Source organism: Macadamia integrifolia, unplaced genomic scaffold (assembly GCF_013358625.1).
Source record: "Macadamia integrifolia cultivar HAES 741 unplaced genomic scaffold, SCU_Mint_v3 scaffold2374, whole genome shotgun sequence".
NCBI classification, from domain to species: Eukaryota; Viridiplantae; Streptophyta; class Magnoliopsida; order Proteales; family Proteaceae; genus Macadamia; species Macadamia integrifolia.
The window spans coordinates 69,476-93,246 of record NW_024868669.1 but is presented as its reverse complement, the minus strand read 5'-3'; the positions used below and the strand labels follow the sequence as shown (position 1 = coordinate 93,246).

General features: G+C 36.9%; 1 non-coding gene across 1 annotated transcript; it reads left to right on the top strand.

Annotated features, from left to right (window-relative positions):
* The first annotated feature begins 18,157 nt into the window (after positions 1 to 18,157).
* On the top strand, positions 18,158 to 18,264 carry LOC122066403. The gene has a single exon (XR_006136352.1). It is a non-coding gene; the product is annotated as a small nucleolar RNA R71 (small nucleolar RNA).
* Positions 18,265 to 23,771: the final 5,507 nt, after the last annotated feature.

Here is a 23,771-nt window from a genome sequence, read left to right as displayed (position 1 = left end):
AAAGCTTCCCTTATCCTTTGGCCTTTTTGCACTACACCTCCGACCAAATGAGTCTGTCTTTATTTGACTCACTCCAAACCAACATCCTGGCAGAAATGAAAAGGAAACCATCAAGTGACAAGCAGATCAGCTTTCAGGTAAATGCCAAAATGGGTTCCTCAGCCATTACCATATTACCAACCCAATAATTGATAATCTGATAGTTCTTTTTTTTTTTTTTTTTTTTTTTTTTGATGAGGTGTCAAAGCAAGGAATATCACTTATTTATCTCTGGATATATGGATCCTGACAGACCTTAATCCATCTTCAGAGAGCATATGTGCTAATGCCCTCCGAGTTTCATGTAGGATTTGAGTGTGACATATGGCAATTTAGATTAAGTCTATACTATATACCAACTTATAAATCTAAAATGAAAACATCAAATACACTGGCGGTGTGTTAGCCTGTTTTGCAATATATATATATATATATATATATATGGAAAAATATTTTTTGTGAGGGAGTATCACCCCTGTGCCTAGGCACAGGGGGGGGGGGGGTTGAAATGACTAGCCTACTCCCATGAAATGGAAAGACTATATTATGGATGTTTCCTCATGCGTTTCTATTGATAAATTGTACATGCGCAAGAATCGCTCTCTCCTCCAAGAAATATATATATATATATATATATATAAAAGAAACCTAAAATGCAGTGTGACTGCTGTGCCTGGACACAATGAGGGGCCAATTGACCACCTACCCCTAATGAAAGGTGGAAATTCCACCCCTATTGCAGGGGCCACATTGCCTTTTAAGGAGCCTTCTCCCATATATATGGAAAAAGAAGCCTGAAAGGCATCATGAGAAATGTCCATTCTACCCCTCATTTAAAGGTAGAAATCCTACCCTTACTAATGCTTCTGAGTGCATTCTAGTGCAATGGTCATGCTGCCTTTCATACATATAAATGAGTACTGTGGTCCCTGCACCAGCATTGGGACCAATGGGAGCATGTGCCGTAGCACCAACAGAGGTGTGATTTCTACTATGTTATATAACATTGTTCATGAACCACAAGTTAGCACCCATATGTTGTAATGACCCCTACCCTTCATGCATGATGCCCCGTCTTGTGCCCCCATGGTGTCGCACACCACAATTTACTACATAAGGGAGTGCACTTTTCTCTCTCCATATATATATATATATATATATATAGTGAAAGAATCTTGCAATTTTGGTCTAGGCAACACCAACACACAAGGCCAATAGGAGGAAGCGCGGGAGCATCTTCAATGCACAAAGTGGGGGGTAACATGATCTTTCTTCACCCACCAATATCTAGGCATAAACAACATCAGATTGGCAAGGTTTTTCTCAAGTGGCTATTTTTTATTGAAAAACTTTGTTTCGGTGGTGTTTTCATGTTTCTATCTCTTTTCTTCCATATGAAATGACATATTTATTCCCATTAAGGATGAAAAAGATAGACCTAAGAGCATTAGCATAGACCATGCTACTATACATGGAACACTCACCTCTATCTACTTTTAGGTGTTTTTTTTTCCTTGTATAGGAAAAGTGGGTATTAATATTGGGACTTTGGAGGCCCATTGTGAGTTCAATTTGGGGGAAGGTTTTTGCCTTTCTACTTTCTGAAATGATGCTGGACCCCAATTTTGTTTGTTTCTAAATTTTGGAGTTAGACAGCCGCACGCCTCTGGAGGCTGGATGCTGGAGGCGATTTCAATTATGAACCACCGACACTGGACGGGTGACGGCGGACTAGGGAAGAGATACGTTACGTAGGGTCTTTTGCAGAAAGGATGAGGATAGAGAAATAGGAATTTTTTTTTTTCTTTTGGTAAAGGGAGGAAAGAAGAGCCACTGATATCAAATCCGAACAATTTAAGAGAAGGACATGATTTAAGAGAGGGACATGACATGGGAAATGAGAATGTGATGGGACCCACCGTACGGACAGCGGCAGTCCGAGCTGGATAGAGGTGGGACCCATTCCCTAACCCCATACCGGCCCGAGAGAAAGCGATCGTTCCTATATATGGGGACAAAATAGAGAGAGGTGGGCATATACCTTTCTCTTTCTCTGGTTGGCACTAAATTCTCAAATCATTTTCCGTTGAAAATTGAAAATAGATTTTGTATTAACTAATGAAATTAAGTACCCAACCAATGCGTGCCACATATTATAAGATTCAGGTCAAGTCTCAAGAGGAGATTCAGGGCCCGTTTGATAACGTTTCAAGAAACGCGTTTCTGCTGTTTCTGTTTCCAGAAACAGCAGAAATGGAGTAAAAATCGTTTGATAAAACTGTTCCGTTTAACTTATTTTCAGAAATAGAAATAGAAATTTTTACTTATTTATGGTTCAAGAAACGACCTAGGCGAAACAAGTTCACTTGTTTCGCCGTTTCTAGAAACGACTTGTGGCCATTCTTTCATTAGTTACTATCAACTTCTTAAAACATGACTTATCAAACACCTTCAATTCCATTTCTGTTTCTAGAAACGGAAATTTATGTTTCTGCCGTTTCTTGAAACAGAAACAGAAGAAACGTTATCAAACGGGGCCTCAGTTTTTGAATGCGTCATCAACTGAGCTGAGTTTTTTTGTTTTTTAATGTGTCGTCGGTTGTCACCCTTGAGGGGATGAAATCTTCGTATTTCATGTTTAGATCCATATTACAAAGAGGGCCTGAACAAATTGAATACAAAGCTTAGAGGCAAATCTTTAAAATAGGGTTTTGAGCTTCTTCACATCAAACTATTAAACTACTTATAAGACTCCATTGCATGGTTCTAAAAAAACGAAACGGAACAGTTAGGACTGCGTTTGGTATCGTTCTAGAAAAATATTTTCAGAGTTTTTCGGAATAAAGCGTTTGATGCATTTATGATGTGTTTCATTTTTTTTTTTTTTTTTGGAACAAAAAAGAAAAAAAAAAAAAAAAAACAAAACAAAACAGGAGAAAAAAGGAAATTGACGGAACGATAAAAAGGCAGTTCTGTTGTTCCAGTTTCATTTAAAAAAAAAAAAAGGCATTTTGACACAGAAACTAAAATTTCTGTTTTTAACACGAAATGTCGAATCTGGAACAGAAACATTACCAAACGCAACCTCAGTATCGGTTGGCTTGGAATGATATTGGCCTTGATTGATTCTCAATCTTGATCTTCCTGATCCCATTTCACGTGTATGGTTCAATGGTAAAATCATAATAAAAAATTAATTTTAAGAAAAAAGAAAAAAGGAATAGATTTGTCTGTTATGGTCTGATCCAGTCCATTTCAGAACGATATTGAAAGAATATCGGCCTTGATTGATCCCGTGATTGTTCCCAAGTTGTAGAACTTGCTCCATTGTAGTTGAAAGTAAGCTATTGGCTCTCTTAGTAACGAAGTGTATTAGCCACTTGGATCTCTCTAGGCGTTCTTTGGGTTGCATCAAGGCCTTTTAGGATTTTGTGCATTTTCAAAAATCTACTTCGAGCTTCGAAACTTCAAGTATTTTGAGTTTCAATCAAACCGACTTGAAGTTTTCAAGTAAAGGCGTTCGATGGACTAAGATTACAAAGTGTTTTCTAAAAAAGGATATATCTAGTGCATGGGCTCTCACCAGGGCCTAGAGAGGGTCACAATATATGTAGTCTTACCCCCTACTTAACAAAGAGGTTGTTTTCTGACTTGAACTTGCGACCACTATGTGGTGATGTGGCAACCTTACCATTGGTCAAAGTGTTTACAAAGTGTTTTAAAATATTATAATATATAATTATATTTTACAATTATTTTAAAATATTTTATGTCTAATCATTGGTTAAGACTCTCCAATAATGATATTTTAACGGATTAAGGTTGTTGGCGTAATCCATTTTCAAACCCAAAAGTCTCTTATGTAATGTTGTTAAGTGGAAGGACTAAAACATAGGGAAATTTGCTATCACTTTATGGTTAAATGGTTACATCTCACATTAATTGTCCCCACTAATGTGGATCATACCACTTGACCCGATCGCAAATGCTAGTTTTGAAGACGTTATGTTATAAATATGATGGTGATGTGAAACCCTAGTTACACTAATGAATTGAAAATTCAGAATTGAGTGAGGATTACAAAGAGAAGATAAATTCTATTCATATGAATTTCAAGGTAACCCTAATCCTTCTTTGTTATTTTGTCATTTTGAATACAATAACATACATGAAGATCATTCTTGTCAGAAATTTTTTTTTCAGCCATTTCGACCGCTAACAAGATCATCTATAAAAGTATGACTAAAAAATGAAAAACAAATAATGGTGTTTTAAAGTAGTGAATAAGATCTAAAAAAATACATAGTTTCTTTCTATTAATTATGGCAAAAGTTTTTCTGGTTTAACAAGTTCATGTGGTGTTTTTTATGATGGACGTATGTAGTTTTTCCATGTGCAAAGGTCAACTATTTTGATCATGAGATACATAAGGCATTGTTTGGATGGATCACATATAAAAATTCATACATTAATTTAATCATTTATCCTCCTATTTTGGTCTAATAATTAATTGGTAGTCTTGGTATCCATATATAAGATTTTATACCAAAATTCAATTATTTATCCTCCTATTTCAGTCCATCAATCCCTTAGTAGTTCAGGCATTGTGTAATTTGATAGTTTAATTTTTCAATGCTTTACTTTATCATGTGGCTCAACCATGGTTCAAGGAATCGAAATTAAGTATCGATTGAATCAGCAAACTTGGATCATAATTGGCCGAGCCTCAATCCTGATTTTGGCAGTTCAAAGTGGGCCGACCAATGTAATTTTGACGGTCAAGCTAATTCTATCCGATCCCAATTTAATTGAAACATGGGCTCAACTCCTTGCGTGCGGTAACTTGACATGTGAACCATTGACTTAGAAATCTATTTATGCTGATGGACCTAGACATGCAAAATTTTTTCTTGGGAGGGGGTTTGGTTGGGGGGGGGGGGACAGTAGAACAGTTGAGGCGGTATTAACGTGTGATTTTGATAGTTAATGTAGGAGGATATACAAGACGTAATGTGGAAGAAATTGGTAGGATTATTAATATTAGGGAGAGAGTTTCCTAGCAGAACCCCTACGTTAGCATGGAGCTAGTGGGAGCATATGCAAAGCATCAACAGAGATATGACTTCCGCCATTCATGAGGAGTCAGGCAATCATTTTTGCCTCCATCGATCTGTGCTTGAATTTTATATTTTTTGAAAGACAAACAAAAAGAAGCATAGCAAGTGGACCAACAATGACTTCCCTGATTGGAGGAAATGATGGATTTAATTTTTTGGTGCGTTTTAAAATATAAAATATCCACACAGACCGGGATTCTCTACCCATGTACTCTCTCTCTCTCTCTCTCTCTCTCTCTCTCTCTCCACACATACATTTTGCCAAGCTTAACAAAACATCCCCGCTGATATCTGCCACTTGACAATCCATTTCATCATAAAATTTGCCTCACTTGTAGACTCAATCATTTTCTATCTACCTTTTTTTTTTTTTATTAATTCAATTCAAGTTTTATATATGAGAAAAAAGTAAACAAAAACATGTATTAAAAAAAAAAAAATTATGAACCGCTCAAATTATAAAAATTGAATATAAGTTGCACATGTGATTGAATTCTACACATAATTTGATATATGGTTAATCTTTGAAAGAACTTACTTATCCATATTAAAAGAAACTGCTACGTCATTAATTATATGAGGAAAACAATAAAGACAGTGATTTTAGAGCTAGCTTAGCTTCTCGTACGAAGGAGAAATTTCTTTTTCTTTGTACATTGGTGGCTCTCATGTGAATTCTAACAAACACGGCACCTTCGTTTAATTTCGTATAAAAAATGAGGTGAAACGTACCCACGGGTTTAACAAAGAAACGAAAACAAGAACAGCATACTAGAAGAGAAATTTCTCATCACGTATGAGAAGCTGAGCCGAACTCATGATGTGAAGTACGCAATCTGTACATGCTGCCACGTTTTATGATATACGTATATTAATAGATACCCAATCTTTTTTATCCACTCAACTACTTAGATAAAGAGACAAATAAAGCTTTTTTTATTTTATATTTTATATTAAAGATATGAGAAATTGAAATTAAGAAAAGAAAAAAGAAACATATCGGACGTTGATGACGGTAAAAGTACTTGAAACATTGTGACTGTCTTATTATCTAAAGTAAAAGGCCTCGTTTTGCGGTCCATCCTTAAGGAGTGATTTTGGTTAGTTAAACGAAGCCTTAAGGAACAGAAAAAATTTCCCTAATACTCGGGTTACAGCCTAGTAGCTTTAACCCCATAGTAACAGCCAAAGAAATGGAATCCTAGGGATAGGTTTGAAAATACCCACTTATGATATATTTTTCCACCCATACCCCTGAGAGTCCATTCCTCTGGCTGGTACCAAGGGTTGCAGGTACTTGGCTGCAACCTAGGTAGCACCTAAGTTTCATTTGAATTGTTGATTTTAGAAACTAGCAAAATGCCTCATGCTTAACGTAAGGCACAGTTTATAAAAATGTGAGATTTTAATTTAATGGAAAGTGTTTTTTTATCCGTGAGAGGTCCTTGTACTCAGACACACATAGAGGCATTTGCTATAAGAGAGATATAGTGATTATTGTGCGCACTGGTGTTTGTGGTGCTCGGGCCTCTCACAGATAGAAAATGGGGCCCTTAATTTAATTATATATCTATTTTTTTATTTAAAGAACATTGATTACAACAGCTAAATGTGAAAAGAGTTTTACAAAATAGAAAGAGAACCACTAAAGCTATTTGTTCCTTTGTGAAAAAATACACACCTCCAAATGATGAATAAATCATTAAAACAAGAGAAATTATCTGGTACCACCCCTAAAATTGAAAATAATTTGGAGTAACACCCAAAAATGAAAATAATGTCGAGTAGACCCCTAACCTTTATAAAATTATATCTAAAAAACCCATTCCGCTAGGTTTAAGGCGTTAAGTGATTATGTCATCAGTTATTTTTTAGCTAAATGACCAATCTACCCTTATGGATATGTTAAGTTACTATAATGACCTTCACCCCAATTAGTAAAGCAGACAACCGCTGCTTTGATATCCCTAACCTCTGGTTGCCACTGCTGCTCTTCTCCGTTCACCTGCGTAGACTACACCTAAGAACATCTAAGAATTTGTTTTTGAATTCTCTCTTGTTCGTGATTCTGTTTTTCTATTTAGAGTTTGTAATGTTGTAGACATTCTTCTGTAAAATTTGATGGAAACTGGAGTGAGAAAACGAAGAAGTTGCAATGAGACAAGAGGAAGGCGAGAAGGAGAAGGAATATGGGTTTTTAGGAAAAAGTGGTTCCAGAATCATCACCGATGGAATTTACAACCTCCAAGCTGCAGAATCTGAACCCGTCGAACCCTTTGAGAATTGTAATTCAAGGAGTTTGACCTGTTCGTGTTCAAGCTCCCACTCCTTCCCAAGTTCCTCCTTCACTACCACCTCCTGCACAGCCCCCTTCTTCAACGCCTCTTTCTACAACTCTTGGAGTAAGTGAGATGGTTTGTTATACGGTATGAGAAGTTGTTTAACAGATGCAATATACATTAGAGGAACTGAACTTGTTAGGGTTATCGATGACTAAAAAGGAGGAACAACTCAGTTTTTGGACTAGTTTGGTGTTTGTGGAGACACTGAAAAGCCAACCACTCAATTAAATGCTTTCCTTAGTAATTATACTTGTTTATGAAGTAAGGAATCAAGCATGGATGCATAAGCCAGAAATATTTTCTAAAGGGTACTCAAAGCAGACATCATAATTAAGATGCAAGTAAAGAGAAACAAAGAGCCACAGAGACATACCACAACTCACCTGATCTTTCACCTTCGTGACTGCACCTTTCTCCCTCCAATCGATGGAAGATGGAATTTGAGCCGAGAAACTAGGAGTTGTGAAAGATGAAGAATTTCGAGGGAAAGAGCCAAGGGTATCAAGAGAAGCGAGAATGAGGCCCAACCGGGAGGCTTTGAACTCATTTGTGGGTTCTTTTAATTGATACAGCAACATTGCCAAATCTGAATTCAAGGAGTTACATGAATCGATCACCGTATAAAATTAGCATGGATTATGATCGCTCTAACTTGATTACAGTTTGGGTTTTTGCAAAATCGATCACCGTATAAACTTGAAGCTTAGGATATGTTTCCTGTGGATTACAGTTTGGGTTTTTGCAATAATCAGAGCTCTTAATTTCTACTTTCCCCCTTTGATTATAATCGCTCTAATCCTAAGATTAGCTTGGCCAGAGTTTGCAGCAGCTCCATTTGCGTCCTCATCACGACGTTATGGTCGTGGGCAGTTTCAGGAAAGACTGAATCTAAAACCAAACCAATCGGTCTGATTTGGAAATGGTTTCTTATCGATTTGGGTTGGTTTAGCATATATATTGATACTTGGACCTTCCATATAATGATTTGAAAGAAAATGGACTCTATTTAGAGTTTAAGTATAAGGGTAAAAGAGACATTTCTCATTTTCAGTTAATGGTGTTACAAATTAGGGGTGCGGTAGACATTATTTTCATTTTTGGGGGTTACTCCTAGTTATTTTCGATTTTAGGGGTGGTACTAGATAATTTCCCTCAAAACAAATAAATAATCAAAAATTTTAGTTCTTAAAAATAACATATGAGAGAGAGAGAGAGAGAGAGAGAGAGAGAGAGAGAGAGAGAGAGAGAGAGAGAGAGAGAGAGAGAGAGAGAGAGTTCCATAAAAAATTACATTTATTGTATTGTAGAAATGCAACCCTAAAACGATGCAGAAAAATAATAAAAAAATAAGAACAATCAATGCACAAAGATTTATGAGGTTCAGTAAGATTGTCTATGTCATTGGTGTGATAAGATCCTCCTTCACTATCAATGGAGAATAAGGTTACAACACTCATCCTCTCACCTTTCTCTGATTGTTTACTGAGAAGAAAACTTCTCTACAAATATATAACAAAACCCTAATATCAGAAAGTACAAATTGCCCTCAGTAAATGAGACCCAAATAAAAATTCAAGGGAGGAGCTTCTTCCCATTGCGTAGGGGCCTTTTGCCCTCTTGCAACCCCCCAGCCCAATTACCGACAAGTGAGACCATCATTATTTAGGAAAATTACACCAATACTTCTTGGATTAAATTACAATGGAATACAAAACATCGTACCCCAACCAATTGTTGGTGCCAAAAAATTCAAAATACGCACCTAGTAACGTGGCAGGGGCAGTTTGGGTGTATAAAGGGAAAATGTGGGCTAACCGTATTGGTCCGTTACCCATATGTGATACAATACCAGCGCACCAAGACAATTAAGGCACGGTCATATAAGGTGATGTTAATGGGACATGTGGCAACAGCACACTGGACGCGTCATTTCATGGGAGAAGTGAGCGGATGAGTTGGGTAATGGAGCGGTTAACTCTCAAAGTATTTAAGGAGAGAAAATCGGCTAAGGAAATGAATCAACAAATCAAATATAACCCAACTATAATGTAACTCTTTATTTCAATTTATGCTTTTTCTTTTCAGTATTTAGAATTAGAGATGGAGTAGAACTCTACATTCACTTCTTTTGAACTTTCAACCCACAGAGTCTATCCATTAGGCTCTAGTGATTTGTATTCAGAAACCCCTTTTGAGGAATATAATATAGTTTATTCTCTCATCTTTCGGAGGTTTTGATTGTTAAAAGTCCCTGGAGCTATCAGAGAAAGAGGAGAGCCTAAGTCGCTTGATTGAAGTCAAGTTTAATAATGAATTCGATCAAGAAGGATTCTGGCATGCCCACTGTTTGAGATTTTAAAATGTAACCGCAAGCGTACGAATCAATGTAGCTACGGGTCGAACACAGTGAGAGTAGCCACTTTATTTTTTTGCTTCTTTTAATAATGCAAAAGTGAACCGATTAATAGTTGTGATATAATTCTAATTACTGTCCTAAACATATGTATCTAAAATAACGTCCTAACCATTTGTCATCTAAGAATTTAAATACGCAAGCCATGCAATTAAAATTAAATAAATAAATAGCTAAAAATAAACACCCCACGCAATTAAAAAACAATGAAGGAAAAAAAATCTGAAATAAAAATAAAGTAAAAGAAAGGGGATAGAGCTAGAGAGAGACTCACAAGTAGGTTTCTCTACTTAGCCTGAGGGATGCATCATAATATGAGCTTCCCTACTTGACCAGAGAGTCAATTTTACAAGGCTTACTCTACTTGACTTTAGGGAAAGTGAGACAATTAAAATAAAAACAATAAAATGATAGTTCTATAGCTAGGAGGGGTAAGGCCAACACATACACTAGCCATGAACCTTGGGGGAAAGAGATAGCAATATTGTAACGATTGAAATTAAAATCCTAAATTAAGAAAGAAAGGATAGTCAAAAGAGGGAATGAGAGGGGGGAGAGAAGACTACTGAAGGAGCCTACTTACTTGAACTTTAACCCATGAACTGAAAACTTGATCGATTTGAGATACTACCAGTACTAAAAATCAGGTCTGGAATAAACCAAATCTGAAATTTCTAGTACTAGAGAAAACAAATCTGAAGAAAAAAAATTGAACTTGAAAGACATGCTTCATAGCTTATTCTTGTCACCTAGAACTAAGCCTAGAACTAGAACTTGAAAATTACAACTTCAATTGTTTAAATAATAAAAATAAAAGACTAAATAAAAAATAAAAGTGCTTGCATTAATTGGATAAAAAGAACTTACAAGAGTGTTTAAAGCATAAACCTAGAACTAGAGTTAGAGAAAGAGAAAACTAGAGAAAGAAATAGAGCAACTAAGAAAAAACCCTAAAAGAAGAATGAAGTGCCTCCTCCCCTTGTGTTAATTCTATAATATAGAGAATGGGGGAGGGAAGCTAACTATTTTAGCTTCTAAAAAAAAGATTCTTTTTTTTATCTTGTTGATGAGGTGGAGGAGAGAGAAGAGAGAAAGCATAAAAAAAACTCAACAAAATGACAGCTAAGAGGTTCGAACTTGAGACCTCCTAATAAGGAAGGGATTTTGCACACCACAACTCACCAACTACGCTAGGTAGTTGTTGTTACCAAAAATGAATCTTCAATCACTTAAGGATGTGGTCCATCGATCCTTGTTGGTGTTTGAAATTTTCCTTATACCATTGGGACAACTGCAGATGAGCTGGTTCTGCATCTCGGTTTAGTTCTGATCCATTATTCTTTTTCTGGCCTGAAAAGAATAATCACTTGTATGATTGACCAAATGAATGTGTACTTACAGTTGAACACATTCATCTTGCTCAGAATTTCATCCTCTTCGCAACCATGAAAAGAAATAGGACATCTTTATGTGTAAAATTAGAGATATAGCACCCGATAGTCCTTAAGGCCTTGAAAATATAAACCTGCAAAAGAGAGTAAAACCCAAGGTAGCTCCATTCTAAATATGTAAAATACATGTTTTACTACACTAGATTTCACACATAAATATGCTTATCAAAATTCCCCCACACTTAGACTTTGCTAGTCCTTGAACTTTATTACCCTTTATCAATTCCAGGCATTAGCATATTTCTTAATTTGGAACTCATTCCGTCTCTTCCAAAAATCCTTATCTTAAGGCAAAACCACTCATGAAGAAATAGAAAACCAATGACTAAGGCATTGGAGTGTTTTTGACCAAATATGTTACCTAGCATTAATGACATTTGCACATTTTTTTCTCAATTTTTTACTTAATAAACTCTATTCTACTCCACTACTTTTGGCCTGAATGACATGGTGGAGCAAACACCAAACACCCAAGTTACTATGTTACTTCGCTTTTTGCATATGCCCATAAAGACAGTGATGCTAGAGTTCTTTCAGAAGTTTTCTCCCTAAGAATTTCGATCAAGACACCACGCTTTCTGAGGCGCAATAATCTGTCTAGTTCCAAGGGAGGTAACTCTTATTCTTCTTTATACCGCATTTCACATTTCATTTAAAATTGTGCATTTATCAACTCATGCCAAATTAAAAAGAATGTCTCAACTCCAAATTAAAAGTACAAGGAACCCATATACTTACATTTCGTCCAACACCATAAAACAAGGGTCTCTTATTTTTTGAAAGAAAGTCCCATCTCAAGACACAAACTTGTTTCTTTCTTCTCAACAGAGCTTTTATATGTTCAAAATGGGTACCTTAATCAAAAATTTTATTTTCATACATCAAGCAACCGAATGGTATGATCATTAGCCAAAACCCAAAGTAGGACTTCATCCTTAGCAAGCTCAAAAATAAAAAGAAAAACAAACAAAACAAAGTGGAAAAAGAAAAAACTGGTTTCCCTCCCCCACACTTAAGTCATTCAATGTCCTCAATGCATGGAAAGAATTAAAAGCGAAGACAATGTAAGGGGTCATACTTGATTAAAAGTTAGTTATCAGTGTAAAAAAGGTTCATGGAGATCCATGACCTCTTCACTACTAGTAGTAGAAAACTCGAGGAATGGTTTCAAACGTTGACCATTAACCTTCAAAATTACCCCTGTTCCTGTATTCAGAATCTCCACGCCCCATGGGGATATACAACATGGACAATAAATGGTCCATCCCATTGGGATCTAAGCTTATCAGGAAAAAGATGCAATCGAGAGTTGTACAATAAGACCTTATCACCAATTGTAAAACATTTACGCAGAATGTGTTTATCATGGAAAGCTTTAATCTTTTCCTTGTAAATCCTATAACTTTCATAGACATAATTTCTAAGTTCTTCCAACTTAGATAGTTGGAGCCTACGATGAATTTTCGCATCAGAAAAATCAAAGTTGAGCTTCTAGATGGCCCAAAAGGCCTTATGCTCCAACTCAACTAGTAAGTGATACGCTTTCCCATACACCAAATGGTAAGGAGACTGACCAAAGTCGGTCTTGAATGTAGTCTGATGAGCCTACAAGCCATCAATGAGCCTAAGGGACTAATTTTATGGTTGGGATTAATAGTTTTTTCTAAGATTTGTTTGATCTGTCTATTAGACACCTCCACTTGGCCACTAGTTTGGGGGGTGATAAATGGTAAATAACTTATGGGTGATCCCATACTTTTTCATTAAGGCCTCAAAATGCCAATTACAAAATGAGTACCCTTATCACTAATTATTGCACGTGGTGCACCAAAGCGGGAAAAAATATTCTCTTTGAGAAACTGGACCACCACTTTGTGGTCATTAGATTTACAAGGTATGGTCTCTATCCATTTAGAAACGTAATCAACAGCCAAAAGTATGTATAAATTTCTAAAGGAATTAGGAAATGGTCCTATGAAATCGATGTCCCATACATTAAAGATCTCAACTACCAAAATATGGTTGAGGGGCATCATGTTCCTCTTATTGATACGGCCAAAAGATTGGCAGGCGGGACAAGCCTTGCAAAAATCAAAAGTATCTCTAAAAAGAGTGGGCCAATAAAATCCGCTTTGGAGAACCTTTGCGACAGTCTTCTTAGGTCCAAAGTATCCATCACATGCATAATCATGGCAAAAAGAGAGAATAGAATATTGCTCATGATTAGGAACCCATCATCGGATAATCTGATCTGGACATATCTTAAACAAACAAGGATTATCTTAGAAAAAGTGCTTAACTTTGGAATGAAACCTATACTTATCTTGGGTGGATCAACAGAGTTACACTTGAAACTAAGAAGTTGACAATGTCAGCAAACCATGGTTCACTGGACACTGTAAATAACTGTTCATCTAAAAAGTTCTCGTTGACTGGAGAATCGATAGTTAAGGAATTGGGAAGCCGGGATAAATGGTCTGTAACTAGGTTTTCAACTCATTTCTTATCCCTAATTTCTAAATCAAACTCTTGCAAAAGTAAAACCCACCTAATGAGATGGGCTTTGGCATCCTTCTTCTGAACTAGGTATTTAAGAGCAAAATGATCAGTATACACCACCACATGTGAACCAACTAAGTAAGACCGAAACTTTTTTAATGCAAACACAATAGCTAAAAATTCTTTTTCAGTGGTTGTATAATTGAGTTGTGCATAATTTAAGGTCCTATTAGCATAGTAAATGATAGTAGGCGACTTATTAATCTTTTGACCTAAAATCGCTCCTATGGTAAAATCTGAAACATCACACACTAGTTCAAAGGGTTCAGTCCAAATAGGTGGTTGAACAATGGATACATTAGTCAACTCCTTCTTAAGTTGTTTGAAGAATTCTAGGCACTCTTTAAAAAACTTAAAAGCTTAATCTTTGGCAAGTAATGAAGTAAGAGGTCGGGATAACTAACTAAAGTTCTTAATAAACCTTCTGTAGAAGCCTGGATGCCCTGGAAAAGATCGGACGTCCTTAACAGATTGAGGATGTGGTAAATTATCAATTAAATCCACTTTGGCTCTATCTACCTTAATTCCCTCCTTGGATATCACATAGCTTAAAACAATACCAGATTTAATCATAAAATGACATTTCTCCCAATTCAAAACCAAATTCTTAGATATGCACATTTTCAAAACTAGGGAAAGATGAAGACATTCAAAATAAGAATTCCCATGAATTGAAAAGTCATCCATAAATACTTCTAAGAATTTTTTGACTATGTTAGAAAAGATGCTTATCATGCATCATTGGAACATAACAGGGGCCATGGTTTTAAGTATCTCCGATACCGATACGATACTCTCCGATACGTATCTTAAATTTAGTCGGTCGATACGATACACACCGATACGATACATTGAATTTTTTAAATCATTTCGTATCGATATATATCCTACAATACATATCGATATGCATCAATACATCACTAATACACATCGATACGATACGACATGCCTCGATACGACTCTATGAAAAATATAAAATTGAGGTAAAATGTACGTTTCGGTATGTATTGGTACGTATCGGTGAGTATCGGTATGTATCGATCGATACGTATCGGTATGTATCGATTAGTACGTATCGGTATATATCAACACGTATCGATGAGTATCGATATATATATATATATATTGGTACGTATCGGTGAGTATCGATACGTATCGGTGCTACGGTCATATAATGGCCAATATGGGTAATTTTTCAGAAAAAAAAATGATTTTTTGAAGGGTTTTTGTTCCAAAGTTGTTGTCAGTCATATTTTTCCCTAACTAAAGTAGAAATCAAGGTTGGGAATAAGGATTTTACATTTATGGGACAACTACAGACGTTGAATTCTTAGTACGATACCCTCAATTTAGTGTTTATGCATAATGCATGTTATCAATAGCTTTTTTTAACAAATTCTTTATGCAAAAGTGTTTAAAAAAATGTTTTCTATCCATTTATGTGTGTATCTTTAGCGTATCTTAGTGTATCTCCGATACGATACGATACCCTCCGATACGTATCTTAATTTTGGCCCACCGATACGACGACCGATACCGATACTTTAATCCTTGACAGGGGCATTGCAAAGCCCAAAGGGCATACGCCTGTAAGCAAATGTTTCATATAGGCATGTAAAAGTTGTCTTATGTTAGTCATCTAAAGCAATTGGGATCTAGTTATAGCCATGATGTTTATCAAGAAAACAATAATATTCATGTCCAGCTAACCTCTCTAACATCTGGTCAATGAATGATAATGGGAAGTGGTCCTTTCAAGTTGCCAAATTAAGTTTCCTGTAGTCTATGCACACTCTCCACCTTGATTGGACACGGGTTGGAATTAGTTCATTATTAGCATTGGGAACTATAGTCACCCCAGACTTCTTAGGCACTACGTGAACTGGGCTTACCCATTGGCTGTCAGAAATAGGATAAATTATTCCATGATCCAAGCACTTTAGGATCTTTTTCTTAATGGCTTCCATCATCACTGGGTTTGCTCTTCTTTGGGGTTCCGTGGATGGTTTGAAATTTTTCATAAGATGTATATGATGTTGCACAATAGAAGGAATTATAACCTTTATATTAGCCATGGTCCAACCTAGGGCTTCTTTATTATCTTTTAACACTTTAAGTAACTCCTCTTCCTGGCTATAAGTCAAATTTGAAGAAATTATTACAGGAAGAGTCTGGTCAGGCCCTAGGAAAGCATAGCTCAAATTAGATGGCAACTCCTTAAGATCTAGCTTAGGGGGCTCAACTATGGAAGGTTTGGGAATGAAATTGGAAAGGGGTCCTGAGGGCTCCACAGGTGTGTGAAGACTCAAGACTTCAGAAAAAAAAATTTCACTATCAACATCCAACTCATCCATACACTCTTGGAATTCTAAATCAAAATCAATATCAAAGTTGGTAATTAAATCATCAGAAAAATCTAAAAAATCCTCAAGCATATTGATCTCTTATTCCATATGTGGTTGCTTGCCTATTTGAAACATGTTAAACTCAATAGTTTGGTTGCCAAAAGATAACCTTAGGAAACCATTTCGGCAGTTGATTAATACATTACTAGTAGCCAAGAATGGTCTTCCTAGAATTATTTGGATCTCATCCTTGGTTGAGAAGGGCTTGGTATCTAACACAATGAAACCAACAAGGAAAATAAATTCCTCCACCTTTAGTAAGACATCCTCAACCATCCCTTTAGAAATCTTAACAGAACTATCTGCCAACTGAAGAGTAGTTTCAATAGCTTTCAATTCTCTCAATCCTAATTGCTTGTACACATGATAAGGTAAAAGATTCACACTTGTGCTAAGGTCAAGTAAGGAATGCTCAATGTAGGTGTTGCCTATGCCATAAGATATGGTAGGGCTCCCTGGATCCTTATACTTGACTGCTATAGGCTAAGTAATTATAGAACTAATGTTACCTGCCAAGAATGTTTTTTTAAGCACACTAGTGATACGTTTGTGAGTACACAAATCTTTCAGTACCTTTGCATAGGCGGGGATTTGGGATATGACATCCAAAAGAGGAATGTTCACTTCTACTTTTTTAAAGACTTCTAAAATTTTATCCATAGAAGCAATCTTCTTTTTGTTTACTAAGCGATTAGGAAATGGGACAGGAGGAACATAAGGACTGTTAGGGATTTGTCATTTTCCAGAAGAATCATTTTTGATTTCCTTAACCAAATCATCTTTAATTTCAAAAGAATCTTTAGGTTCATCCGATGAACCTGGAACAAGAGGCACACTTGTGTCCTCAACTGAAGAAGAGTTAACAAGAGTAATAGATGAAGAAGATTTAGGAATGCTCTGTTGGTACTCTCTACCACTCCTAAGGACATAAACAACATTACATTGGTTAAAGGGCCCTTGTTGGGCCTAACCTTGTACTATATTCAGTGGTGTATTAGTTGGTGCTTGTGAACTAATAGGCTGATGATGCCTAGGGTTAGACTCTGGTCGACTGGGTAAAATTCTTTTCTCCCTCTCACACATAATTGAGATAACTTGGGTGAATTCTCTCGTAAGATTTTGATGGTTTTTTATGAGGAGGGCCATATTTTTTTTCAAGTCACTTATTCTACTTGCCTCTCTAGTACTGGTAAACCCAGGGGGTTGCTGATAAGATGATAGGAGAGGGGCCCTAGAAAAACTAGCCTAAGGTCCTACATTTGACCTAGGAAAAATATTTTGGAAAAAAAAATTGTTGTGCAAAGGGAGGCCTTTGGGGTTCAGTTGACTTTGATTATGAAAATTGGAAGGCCCTGCTTGGTTGCCCTAATTCCAAGAGAAATTTGGGTGATTTCTCCATCTTAGATTTTAGGTGTTACTGTATAGATTATTCTAGTATAAGGCATTAATACTATCATTAGAAGTGCCCCCAGAGGTGTTGAAGCATTCTTCTATGACATATCCAGGGGACTGGCACCAAGCATAAATCTTAACCAAATTGACTGATGATGGCTCTCTAGGAACAATAGCCTCAATCCTCTTGATTAGGCTATCCAAATGGGCTTCCTTGGCTACTATCCCATCCACAAAATATCCTTTCCCTCCTATAGTTCTTTCACTCTCTTGGATTGATTCCCACTCATGGGTTTTGTCAGCCAAGTCAAGTAAGAATTCCCATGCCGTTCCTTCATCTATAAAGGATGTGAATCCCTCAGGGCACATAGACTCTATCATTTGTTTAGTTGGGTAATCAATACCCTCATAAATTATTTGACATAAATGCCATAAGTCTAGGCCATGGTGAGAGCATTCTTGGAGTAGATCCTTGAATCTCTCCATAAGTTTAGAAAAGGACTCACTAAGCTTTTGCCTAAACTGAAGGATATCACTTCAAAGCTTATTGGTCTTGTGAGTTGAGAAAAACTTCTTAAGGAAGACAACTGTGAACTGTTCCCATGAGGTTATGGAATTTATGGGTAACCCATACAACCACCTCTTAGCTTGGTCTTTTAACGGAAAAATGATAAACTTAAGCTTAACAGTATCATCAGAAAGCTGATAGATTTTAATTAGAACACATACCTCCTCAAATTTCCTTAGAAATAGGTATGCATCCTCAGAAGTCAACCCATGGAAGTGGGGCAACATAGTGATGTATTGAGATTTGAGTTCAAAATTATTTCCCTCGGCTTGTGGTACAACTATGTAGGAAGGTTGGTTGTTCTAGCAGGGTAGAACCTATCTTTCAGAGATTTAGGTGAAGGGTTTTGATGTTGGTCACCCATATTGAAAAGTTTTAAAGAGAGCAAATGTATAGGGTCACCACTTTTTGGATCTCTTCTTTCTAATCAATTCCTAGTATTACGTACCCACCTAACACTCATGTAACAAAAAACTACCCACAACTAGAGTCAGACAAGCACAAAAGAATGGATAACAAAACTTTTTTTTTATGATTTTTTATTTTTTTGACTTTTTTTTTTAAACTTTTTAGGAGCTTACCAGTAGGGATCTGGGGTTGCTCAAGTCATATCCTGAGGTACTGCTACAGGGTGAAACCTGTCTTTATCATACTGTGAAGTATGGCAACCTCTACCGATACAACTATTATTGCAAGTTGTTCTTCTCAGGAATTCAATAAAAAAAAAAGAAAAACAAAACAAAGCAAACAAAGCACTCTGATTTACCAAAAGAAAGTGAAAAATAATATGGAACTGTCTCCCCGGCAACGGTGTCAAAAACTTGTTTGAGATTTTAAAATATAACCGCAAGCGTATGGATCAGTGTAGCTACGGGTTGAACACAAAGAGAACAACCACTTTATTTTTTTGTTTTTTTTAATGATGCGAAAGTGAACCGATTAATAGTTGTGATCTAATTCTAATTACCGTCCTAAACATATGTATCTAAAACAAAGTCCTACCCATTCGTCATCTAAGAATTTAAATATGCAAGTCATGCAATTAAAATTAAATGAATAAATAGCTGAAAATAAACATCCCACACAATTTAAAAGCAATGAAGGAAAAAAAATACTGAAATAATAATAAAGTAAAAGAAATGGGATAAAGCTACTCGCAAGTAGGTTTTTCTACTTAGCCCGAGGGATGCATCATAATATGAGCTTCCCTACTTGATCAGAGAGTCACTCTTACAAGGGTTACTCTACTTGGCTTAAGGGAAATGGAGATAATTAAAATAAAAATAATAAAATGATTTTAAAATAAAAATAATAAAATGATGGTTCTATGGCTAGGAGGGGCAAAGCCAACACATACACTAGCCATGAATCTTGGAGGAAAGGGAAAGCAATAATGTAATGACTGAAATTAAAATCCTAAATTGAAAAAGAAAGGGTAGTGAGAACAAGGAATGAGAAGGGGGAGAGAAGACTACTGAAGGAGCCTACTCACTTGAACTTCAACCCTTGAACTGAAAACTTGATCGATTTGAGATACTACCAGTACTAAAAACCAGATCTAGAATAAACAAAATTTGAAATTTCTAGTACTAGAGAAAACAAATCTGAAGAAAAAAATTGAACTTGAAAGACATGCTTCATAGCTTATTCTTGTCACCTAGAACTAAGCCTAGAACTAGAACTTGAATTACAACTTCAATCGTTTAAACAATAAAAATGAAAGACTGAATAAAAAATAAAAGTGCTTGCATTAATTGAATAAAAAGAACTAACAAAAGTCTTTAAAGCATAAACCTAGAACTAGAGCTAGAGAAAAAGAAAACTAGAGAAAGAGATATAGCAACTAAGAAAAAACCCTAGAAGAAGAATGAAGTGCTCCTCCCCTTGTGTTAATTCTATTATATAGAGAATGGGGGAGGGAAGCTAATGCTTTTAGATTCTAAATTTTTTTTTTATCTTATTAATGAGGTGGAGGAGAGAGAAGAGAGAAAATGTAAGAAACCCCCTTTGACCGATTTTTCTTGCTAGGATTTGGACAATATTCTATTTTAATGAGAAATTCCATCCATGCCCTTGTCTTTTTTTTTTTTTTTTTTTTTTTTTTTTTTTTTCTCTTTCTCTTCTTCAAACTTGTGTACAACCATCTCGGCTGACCTCCTTTAAGTGATGAGTAGGAGAGAGANAGATACTACCAATACTAAAAACCAGATCTGGAATAAACAAAATCTGAAATTTCTAGTACTAGATAAAACAAATCTAAAGAAAAAAAAATGGAACTTGAAAGACATGCTTCATAGCTTGTTCTTGTCACTTAGAACTAAGCCTAGAACTAGAACTTGAAAATTACAACTTCAATTGCATAAATCATAAACATAAAAGACTGAATCAAAAACAAAAGTGTTTGCATTAATTGAATAAAAAGAACTTACAAAAGTGTTTAAAGCATAAACCTAGAACTAGAGCTAGAGAAAGAGATAGTGCAACTAAAAAAAAAAAACCTAGAAGAAGAATGAAGTGTCTCCCCTCCTCTTACATGAGTTGTATTTATAGGGAATGGGGAGGTAGGGTAACAAATTTCTCTTTCCTAAAAGGGAGAAACCCACAATTGGTAGTGAGATCTTTTGAGACCAAAAGTGCTAAGGTGGAGGAGAGAGAAGAGAAAAATAAACTTTGAGAAATTTCCTATAATTTTTTTTGCTTATTTTCTTTCCTATATATTTTTTTTAATTTATTTGTCTCTTCTTTTTCTCCCTACAAGGGATGATTTTCCTTCTTGCTTTGTGTGATTTGGACAATCTTTTGGTGATGATGTGGAGGAGAGAGAAGATTTGGACAAGATTTATTTCTCCCTTTTTTTTCTTTCCTTATTTTTTTTCTCTTCTTGCGCAGAAACCCCTCCCACGATTTTCCTTGCTTCTCATTTGATGTGAAAATCCCCTCCATGCCCTTAGTGCTTTAAGTTAGTGAAAAGTAGGAAATATTCAACAAAATTCTTCAAAAAAAGACAACCATGAGATTCGAACTTGAGACCTCCTGGTGAATAAGGGAATTTTGCACACCATAGCTCACTAACTGTACTTGGTAGTTGTTGCTGGAGAGATATGAAGCACGATAATGCTTAAAGCTTTTAAAATACAAAACCTGCGAAAAGAGATTAAACCCAAGGTAGCTCCATTCTAAATATATAAAATGCATGTTTTATTACCCTAGATTTCACACATAAATGTGCTCATCACACTACCAATCCACTCCTAGATTATGGAACTGTCAACATGTTGTCAATGATGAATGATCGGAAAGATTTCGATCCTCAGTTCTATGATCCAACTTGTCTCATCAGGAACTCCAAGAAGTACCATCTCCAAAAGTGACATGAGTGGGTAGAAAAATTATTGCATGTGAAAAGATTGTCTCTCCCCACATAAATAGTAAGGCATATAATCAGCTTCATCAAGGTGGCTTATCAGAAGGAATGTGACTCTTTCAAAAGGTCCATTTGTATGTACTATGCGGACAGGCATTTCTATCATCCCTTGTTCGACGGTTCTCGCTCTTGGCAAGTGTACAATCTAGAAGAAGAAACGATGGAAAGTGATCCCACTCAACTCATCAAATCTAGAGCTCGGAAATGTCACATGAATGCCTGCACCTATAGAAAAATCATGAGGCAAAGAGCCAAAGTCGTGAGAACTCCCAAAAGAGAAGAGTCATCAGAAGATCATGCATCTACCATCCCTCTTTCATCATCAATAGGAGAATCCACTATACCATACTTTCAACCTTCACCCTACCATCAACATCCACCATACCATCAACCTCCACCACACCATCAAAGAGAAGGAGCCTCATCATCATCTTACCACCCCCTATCTTCATCAGAATACCCTATCTCCTACATCACATCACCTTCATATTACCCCACCTCATATCCCTGATCACCTTCATGCCATTCCCATTCTCAAGGTTTGGTGGATAACCCAAAAGAAGGATGGATTGGCGGGTACAATTGGAAAGATATGCTTATATTACCAAAATCTCTAAAGATGACCTCATCAATAGGTTCAGTGAATGCCTTAGGAGAAAGTCAAGATGTTAATGGAGTAAGATGACAGAAGTACATGCTCCGGGTGACAAATGATCGTTCTTTTCTTTGCCCTTTAGCTGTTGGCACAGGCCTTAGCCAAAGAGGGGCATTTTGTAGACACCCAATTTTGTCATCCTCCCCCGACTATGATGACTTATAGATTGTGGACTCAACCTCTCACTTCCAATCGACAGAGATGACAACTGATTGAGGTAACCCAACCCTGAAACATTCCATACTCACCTAAAAACCTTAGAAACCCCGTGTGGGAGAAAAGATGGGTCCAATTATGACTTATCATATACAAATGAATCTGATCCAAAATGATCGTATGGATGGATAGTATTCGGAATCATGATTCCAACAATTTATGGAATGTCAAAATCGGACCATCAGATCTCCGCAATCGTTCCTAGAAGATAGAGCATGCACACTCACACCTAGCCATGAGTACCTAAACCCCGCCCATGCAAGCATCCAAACCCCGCCATGCAAGGACCTAAGCCCCCAGCCCCACGCACCTCGCATTCACTAACCCACACAGCCTCATGCATCCTGCATGCACCAGCCGCCATAGCCTTGCATGTCCCGCTTACACTAGCCCCCACAACCTTGCATACCTCGTGCGACCCATATGCACATGCCCCCGCCTACCCATGTGCACCCCCGCCTTCCTATGCGTGCCCCTACCTACCTTTGCGCGCCGCCGTTTGCCCTTATGCACCCCCGTCTACACATGCGTGTCCTCACCTTGTGTGCCCCTGCCTACTCCTGCATGCCCTTGCCTACCTATGCGTGCCCCCACTTGCCCATAGGTACCCCCGCCTACCCTTGTGTCCCTCGCCTGCCATTGTGTGCCCCCACCTGCCCATGTGCACCCCCGATAGATTTGACAAGTCAGAGACCCCAAGGCTCATCACAAAGTCTTTCTTAGCATCGCCAAGTTATGGTAGCTTGCTAACAACCAGATGGGTTAAGCCTTCCTGTTAACCCTATCAGGGCTAACACTAAGGTGGCTCACACAGCTGGAGTCTGCCCAAACCCAGAATTGGAAAACAGTGGTGAAAGCTTTCACCAAGTGATACTTGTACAACACCGAAGTGGATGTGAAGCGTCGCGAACTTGAGACATTGGGACAGCAGCCCAAAGAAGGATTCACTGCCTTCTTAATGAGGTTTAGAGACAAGGCCTCTAAGATGGCAGACCGAACTTTTGAAGCAGAACAAGTAGAAATGTTGATTGAAAATTTGTCTAAGCCTTATTATAATGTTCTCTACTACCAACATCTACAGACTTTTGATGCCTTGATAGCCACCGGTACACGTGTGGAAAACAAAATTCTAAGGGATGCCCAGTATCAAGGGTCCTCTTAAGATGTGGGAAAGAAAAGTTGGATGAGGA